We start from the raw sequence: 9,014 nt of genomic DNA, 5'->3' as shown, positions 1-9,014 counted from the left end.
TGATCATATGAAGTTATCAGCTTTGTTTACTTTAAACATTCAGAACAGTTTTTAGGGAGTGTCTGTCATATTTTGTTTTTATAAGCGCTCTCACCTTTCTCCAGATTTTAACTGCTGACACTCAGTGAGGTTGGTGCATTACAGCATACTTGTGTAATAGACAGCATACTTGTGAATTACAGCATTGATATAAAATTATGAACTGAAATGTGAGATTACACAATATAATTTTATGATCTTCCCTATTGAGCATTTACATTTAATCATTTAGCAAATGCTTCTGTCCAAAGTAACTAACAAGTGAAGAAAAATGTGCATAATTTTGATAATACAGAGTCCAAGAGTGTTATTACCAAATTTCAAGAGTAAAATTGAATAAAGAAGAAACACATAAAGTCTGAACAAATGTCTTAATGTATAGAATAAAAAATGTGTTTACAATCTGATACTGTTGAAGAAGCTTTTAATATCCACAAATAACTTTTTATTGTCTAGATCTTTAGAAAAGATTAGAAAAACATTTCTATTAGGAAGACTAGGAGACTTGAGTGAGATTTAAGATGACATTTATTTGATGAATATAAAACAGAAATGTAATGTCTCTCTTCTTCTGGCGGCCCGAAGAAGTTGTACTCGGAACCATCGTATCCTGCCGGAGATAGGAGGCAGGGGCGATGAGCCTAACCCCATGCAGGATGGGACTCAACTGGTGGTGGTGGGGTGGTGGAGGTTGCCTGTGTTAGTGCACTGACACATCAATGTGATAGATTGTGAGCAGACTTATAAAGCAATGGCTTACATATGATTGGCTAGGAATTACCCAGCTAATGGTGCAATGATGTACAGCTGCTAGTCTTCCCGCTAGAACTACGCTGCATGTACATATCTGTACTGCTACTGCTACTTTTTAATAAAAAAAAAATAAAAATAAATAAAAAAAGTACATCATAAAATTAAGGTTCTTTTGGTGAATCTAATAAGGTGCTACCACGAACCATTGAAGAAGTTTATGAGTGTGGATATGAGGAGATGAATGCTTCCATAGATCCAATTTCTACAACATTTGATGACAAAAAGAATGCCAAACACATTATTTTATGATTCTGAAACACTTTCGACTCAACACTATGTACGGTATTTAATGCCGCCAGTCAGGGCTGGACTGGGAAGAGGAATTTACATAGAAACTTGCCCAACAGTTGAGTGTATTTGACATTTTAACAAGATTCTTGTCGCCGATTTTTCAAAAGACAAAGAGAACATTCTTTTTGATATATCAATCCCTTCCAAAATCAGGTTTTTCCACATTTCTGTTTGTTTGTTTCATAAGTATTGTATCACACGTGTCATCTTTTTTGCCAAGAGCAACATGACAGAAGTGTTTGAACATTCAGAGAAACCAGTTTTGCATGTTGAAGAAGGCTCTACATCATTATCTGTTCATCTGAAAAAATGAAGTGGGCGCCCAATAATAGCTTTATGGAATAACACAGGAATGCAGGTATTGTGGATTGTGGTTTCTAAGATGCAATCCAAATGAGCTCAACTTTGCTAACAGTGTCAAATGTGACATAAAAAAGCACCCTGAGCTGACCGTGCAATTGCACAGATTCTTACCCTCAATCCTCGAATTCGGTCGAGCAATGATGCGCAATTCCAGGCACAGAAGTGAACACTATTCTTGCGTACTGTGACGCGATGAGGGGGAAGTTTTCAAGTTATGCAATTATATCTTACCTAGCATTCCCATCTCAATTGGTAAGCCATTTATTCAGTATGTATATGATTAATATAACATGAACAAAACATGTACAAATATAACATGTTTAATATAAGGGAGTTGTTTTATAAAGATAGTTGTGTTAAACAGACATATTTTATTTATGCGTCAGAGGGGGGTATGCGAAAGGATGTTGAATGTTTGAAGGGGTACGCCACTGTAAAAAGTTTGGGAACCACTGCTCTAGAGCAAAGGTGCCCAAACTAGGGTTCAGGAGGGGGAGGGTTGGGGTGTGTTGTATGGCATTGATTCAGATCTTCGTTTTGAATTAATCTTTTTATTTTTAATTTTTTTTGTTTTTCATTACATAAACAATAGCTTATTTGAAAAGTAGAGAGTATTAAGTGCTTTAATTTTTAAAAATGCATATGCCTACTCCAGTGACCTTTAAATAAGTGCTGCCTAGAATTGCTGCCTAGGCTCCATTGGCCATCCTAGGTGCCACCCCAAAATCTTCACTGTGATTGGCCTGTTCCAAAGTCAGAGGTGGGCATTCAATTCCGCCAGACTGAAACTAGTTGGTTTAAAACGGAGTGGGAACTGTAGTAGTAGGCTACAGGAAATTAGGTGGACTCGCGGAACAGTGTGTACAGTCATCTGAAATGTGATATGGCGTGAACACGCACTATACGTTGTGCAGCATTTAATATCCACGTGAATGCAACCACTGAAGCACACCTGTGAAGCGGGTTTGATAAAGTCAGGTGAAGGAGCATTTCAAAATAAACAACAGCTCCATTCACTCCAAACAACGCACAACATTACGACAAGCACTATAAGTGAACAGACCAGTACTCTCAAAAATAACTTTTCTGCCCTGCCAGCTAGACAAAAACGACAAAAAATCCAAACAGCGACTTTTTTTTTGGTCAGGCGGTTGTATTTAGATTTTTCTGGGTTACCCCCTCACCATATAAATTTTTTACCTATTAACATATACATTTATTTATTCTTTTACACACAAAAAAAGTGCCTATTTCTTTTCACAAAAATGGTGTTGCGTCATCAATATTTAATACAAATTATTTATTTATTCTTTTCTCTGTCATCACTTTGGGACCAGAAAAAAAAAAGGAGGGAAAGGGATGCATTTTAGCCCTGTTGTATTCTACTTTATCTCAGACAACATTGAAATCTTTGTGATTTTACAAAAAATGTAATTAATAATAAGCTTTTTTTAAGTTGTACTCACAAGACCTCCTTTTTAAGTGTAGTTGAGGAGCAGAAGGGAACATTTGAGAGAAAAACAATATGCACACATTGATGACACTGGAAGTCGGCATGTTTCTTCGGAGAGTTCTACATAGTACAATAGGTTCGGCCACATTATGCCGGTGTCCTGCAAATATATGCTAGCTATCAGGATGTGCTACCAACACTATATTTGTATAGCTTTAGTGTTGTGGTTATGGTTACAACCTCATACCATATCACACTATCTGATAGTTATACTGGTAGCACATCCTGATACACTGACATACACAGAATGGGGGCTGCAGGTGCGCATGGCGTAAAGGTGCCCTTTTAAGTTAGTATATATAAGAGTTCGGAATTGCACACTACCCATACTACTAATGCCATATATCATTTCTATTGCAGAAAGAGTAAGAGTAGTTTGGCAGTATGCAATTTGGAACTTAGTGACTGTTTTTGATTTTATTATGAGATCAGTCACATACTGTAACCATTTTACAAATATCCGTCCATCCATCCATCCATCCATCCATCCATCCATCCATCCATCCATCCATCCATCCATCCATCTTCAACTGCTTATCCGAAGTCGGGTCGCGGGTGCAGCAGCTCCAGTAGGCGGCCTTAAACTTCCCTATCCATTCCCTCCACCTAGTCCTGGGTCTTCCCGAGGCCTCCTCCCAGCTGGACGTGCCTGAAACTAGTTCTTTTGTTCATGACCCAGCCATCATGACCATAGGTGAGGGTAGGAGCGAAAATTGACCGGTAGATCGACAGCTCTCTTTTCGTGACAACGGTGTGATAGAGCGAGTACATTACCGCCCCCGCTGCCCCGATTCTCTGGCCATTTTACAAATAACTAAGCATGATTTATATTTAACTGGAGAGGCAAGTAAAAATGTCCTAGTTGAGCTATAGTGTGCAATTTTATTGCAATGGAATAAGCTTGTAAATGTAGTTGGTTATGTAATGCAAAAATGTAAACTTATCACCTTGTGTTGTATGGGAGTTTGAGTTGAGAGAGATTGACGTGGATTTGTAGGTATTAGGATAAGAACAGTATCAAATATTTACTAGGAATAAGGATATAACTTTGAAAAACTTTCCCTACTACATGCAAACTTCCTCTAACTCAGAAGCGATTGTAGTTTATATGGTGCCCTTTCAGCATGTGCTGCTCCCTTTGCAAGATGCCGCCCCATGCGGCTGCCCATGTCATCCGTGCCTACATCCGACTAACTCAAGTTATTGTTACCATTCTGTGAGGAGCTCCTTGTGTATGTGTGTTGATGGACTTCGGAATTCTGTTTTGTACTAATAAACAGTCTTTACAATTGCAAACATATAATTGCAATCTATCTCAAATACATTTTTTACTCAAACTGTTTTTTTATTTATTTTTTTAAGCACATATGGAGAACACATTTAAACATTACTTTACTAACATAACACATCCAATCTCAAATTGGACTCATAAAAATGATTTTTTAGCAGTTTTAATGAAGTTATTTAATAAAGCTAGCTGAAATACAGTAGCCCATTTTAGCTAATGAGGGTTCGCTAAAAAGAGCCAGCAACTAAATAGCCTTTTTCATCAAACAATTAGGTTGATTTGCAGACCAATGAATTCAGTTAAATATGCCAGGTATATGCTACTATTGCGACAACTGTTTAAAATACTTTGCATTGATATGATATTGAATCTTAAAGAACTATGACACTCCTTATGACACTGCATAAAACTTGATCTGATGGCTCACTTTAGCTGACAACACCATATATTAACATGATTCTATGAGACCAGGTTGTTTTTTTTAATATTAACTCAAAAATATGACTGCAATGCATTTGCATTACTTTAATTGCCAGTAATAATAATACTTATTATTATTATAATGGTATTAAACAAAGCAAAAGCAGAATACAAAACCGCTATTCTTGTTTTTCTGCTTTGTCCTTTCAAGGTTTTCGGTACTTAACATGCGTGAAAACTCTTGAAAGTTTGCACACACATCAGAGTCGTCTGCCATTTGTTGAAAGGAGGGTCTTGCAGGGGTGCTCTGTAGTGCCACCTAGAAGAAGGGCATGTTTGTGGGTCTCTGTAGCACATCCCTTTTAAGCTACAATCACCAACCTTTGTACATGTATAGATCTCATCAAGCCGGATAACTTTCACACTGACAGTCACAAGCTTCGCCCAGCAGGAAGTCTGCCATTTTGGATTGTTTGAAAAATGCATGTTCTGTAATTTGAAATACTCCTAATGATTTTATGTTACAGGTACCAAATGCAGGCAAAATCATTTTTGATATTTCGAATGGTGTTGCCTTGGTGGATCAATAAATTAAATTAATGTCAATAAATGGGTAAAAGAAAGTGTCTTTTTTCCCATTATTCTTCTGTGTGCATCGTGTGATTTACATAACAATTTAGTCAAATGTTTGGCCTTGTGGGCTGATCACATTGATGTGGCTATTGTGGGTCATGTCGTAGCACACCAACTGGCGGAAGGAAGTGTGGCACGTTTAACAGACTTTGAAATATCCCTCTTATGTTTACCTGATTTGCTTCAAATTCTTTAGGATAATATTAAGACAGTGCAGATTTAAAATTCTGAAGGGATTCTTGATTTCTTAAACAGTGTTGCAATACATTAAATGTCATCATTCCTTGGCGAGACAGATTATGTGTATTCACATGTTTTTGAGGTACTTGGCATACTTGAATTTTCATAATATTTTGCACACACATTAGAGTTGTTGGCCATTAGGCCTGGGAAAACGTTAATGCATGGGCATAGCTGAGGAACTCTGAAGCACCAACTTTTGCAAAAGTGGTGTGGTCAATTTCTTCTACGGTCACACACTTGCTACATATATTGTACATACAGGACAACTTTCAAAATGACAGCCATTAACTCTGCCCAACAGGAAGTCAGCCATTTTGGATTGAATGTGCATTTTTTTTTAATTACATGCACTGAACATTTGAATCCTCCTCCTATGGGATTCATGTGACTGGCACCATTCTTAGGCAATATTATATCAAGACATTGAAGATGCTAAATTGCAAACAGATTTTTGTTTTATTGAATGGTACTGCCATGGCGATGTAATAAATTACGGGCAAGAATGTGAAACAGGAAGTTCCTTATGTCTTCTGTGTGCATTGTATGATTTTGATGAAAATTCAGCTGTACATTTGGTAATAGGGCTGATCACATTTATGTGGCTATAATGGGTCATAGCGCCCCCAACTGGCACCAGGAAGTAAGGCAATTTCATCAGACTTTGAAATAGCCTTCTTGTGTTTACATGGAAACACATTAATTGTTATTATTGATTTTTTATATATATTTGGGTGTTTTGAGGCAATTTCATGAAATTTTGCACACATCATAGTCGTTGGCCATTATCGCTGGGCAAAAGTATCGGGGGGTGGACTCAGTAGCACCCCCTTTAAAATGGGTGTGTAAGACGGCCTCTGTAGCATCCCTATCTTCATCTACAGTCACCAAAATTGGTACATATATAGTTCTCATCAGGCCGGACATCTTTCATATAGTTATTATCTCTACCAAACAAGAAGTCGTTCATTTTGTATGTTTTCAATATTGCAGTCTCTGAACTTTTAAATACTCCTCCTAGGGGATTCATGAGACTGTCACCACATTTAGACAACATTATGCCAAGACACTGAAGATGATAAATTGTGGACAGATTTTTGATATATTGAACGGTGTTGCCATGGTGAGGCATTAAATGGTTAAAAATGTTAAACAGGAAGTGTCTCGTATATTCTTTGTGCAATGTGCGGTTTACAATAGACAGATTTAGATCTGTATGTTTATTACATATTTACACAAAGTACACAGATGCTTGCAGCTATATTTTATTTGACTGTTCCAACCTCATGGTTATTATGACGCAGGTACGATGCCCTTACCTTCTTTCAAACAATACTGGCAATGATTCAGTTGATGTGGCAATTTGACAAAGATAATCACAAGATGACACAGTATAGCACAGGTGGAAGTATTCAATTATCAGGATATTACGTGTCGAGCATAAAGGCGTATTTGTCTGTACACACAACACATTGTCATTCTTGCAAAACCTTACAATTCTTGCTCTTTTTGTATTTTGTATTGTGAAGGGCTCTTAACATCAAAGTGTTCTTAACATTGACAGCATAGCAAACAATTATGTTATGTCTACTTGAAAGTGTATATATATATATATATATATATATATAATAACTTGCTACCCATTAAGAGTACTCTTAATTGAGTATTGAAAGATTATAGTATTAATGAATCTTTACTCTTGTTCTATCTAATTCGGATTCATCAGTGCTCTAACCTCAGGAGACGTCAAACTGTGTGTTGATGAATTACTGTTTAATCGGTGTAAAGAGGAGACTGTGGTAGGTTGTCACACTCCAGTAAAATATCTCTGGTTGGGGTGAGTTGTGTAAGTCAATTTCTTTAGAGACACAGAACTTAGTCTTGGCTACAAAAAAGCTTTTGAAAGTTTCCACTATTATTCAGAAAGAAAGTAGATACAGTTCATTGAACACACATAGATCATTTGTCAACTTTGGGCAAGTTGTCACAATGGGAACTTGTTGAGTAGGCTATTACAATAACATGTATCTTTAAATATCTGAATATCTCTGTTTCTGTACAACATATCTGCATTTGAAATGTATTATAGTGTGTAATGGCATTTCTGAAAGCGTTTAAACAGTAAATAAATAATAATAAATAAAAATGCATACATATATACATATATATCACAAAACAGAAAAAATGGAAATGGTAACAGACAATATTAAACAGAATTTTGGGACAGCATTTGTAACAAAAATGTGTATAAAACTACAACTTATAACAACACATGTTTCAACCTGTAAGTGACAAGCAGTTTATTGGTTACAGCAACAGTATGGAAGCCATCAACCTCAAACAATAACAAATTGCGCCACCCAGTGTTTGTCTGTGAAACACTATGATGGCCTCGTTGATCTTATTCACAACAGCGACGTCGATTGTTTTTGGCGGGAATGACAATGAGGCTGTGAGGGTTATAAGTGGTCTTTTCAATGGGTTGCTGTCTAAAGATTTTGGATCGTTCCACTGGAAAAATACAAACAAAAAACATTGAAAAATATGTTTCCAATACATTTCAGAAGACCAAAAAAAAAATTACAAAATACAGACAACATAAGTTGGGAAAAATTTGATGTGATCTAGATGCTTTTTGATAGCTTTATAAAGTGCATGCCATTGAAGAGATGGAAAGCCTATCCCTCACAGCTTCGTTTTCATTTCCTTCAAAAGTCAAAGAACACGCAATGTTCTCTGGAACTGAAGCACAATCATTTGAAAAGTTAATATGTACTGTGTAAATACTGGTGGTGTGTATCTGAAAAGCTTTTAGTGCTATGTGTTTGAGACAAACGTGTAACCTGTGTCCATTCTAAGACAATCCACAATCTTCAGTTTTACTGAGTACAAAACCATCTTTTTTAAGACCTTTTTAAGACCAGCAACTTACATTTTAAGTAATCAATTGAAGGGACCATAATACGTCAATATGTTCTCTAAATATAAATGTCTAGGTAGCACATGAAGATTTATAGCAATACTTCAAAGTTTAAAAATGCAACTTTCAATCGATCTCCATTGCTTTTTAACAAATTTTCCAAAAAAGGATCTTAAGGCTTAAATACTTCAACCACCAGAATGTGGAAATAACTTGTTCCTTCTGATTAGACCCAGTTATTGACAGATGAAGCAGCACATACCACAAAATATACTGTATACTGTTCAATGAATATTTAGTAATCTAATGTAAACCATGTTAGTGGTGGAGCTTGGGGGTGGACAGGGTGGCCGTGGCCTCCACTGAAGCCTTGCCACCCAAAAGGCCACCCCACTCGCAATTGCTGTTTTAGTAATTTTTTTGGCAAAATTTAGTTCTTTAGAGGTGAAATCATCTCTGTACAAATGTACAAACTTAACATGTGCGCACAAGTT

This window comes from Xyrauchen texanus, chromosome 26 (genome assembly GCF_025860055.1).
Source record: "Xyrauchen texanus isolate HMW12.3.18 chromosome 26, RBS_HiC_50CHRs, whole genome shotgun sequence".
Taxonomy (NCBI): Eukaryota; Metazoa; Chordata; class Actinopteri; order Cypriniformes; family Catostomidae; genus Xyrauchen; species Xyrauchen texanus.
Note: the sequence above shows the minus strand (reverse complement) of the source record.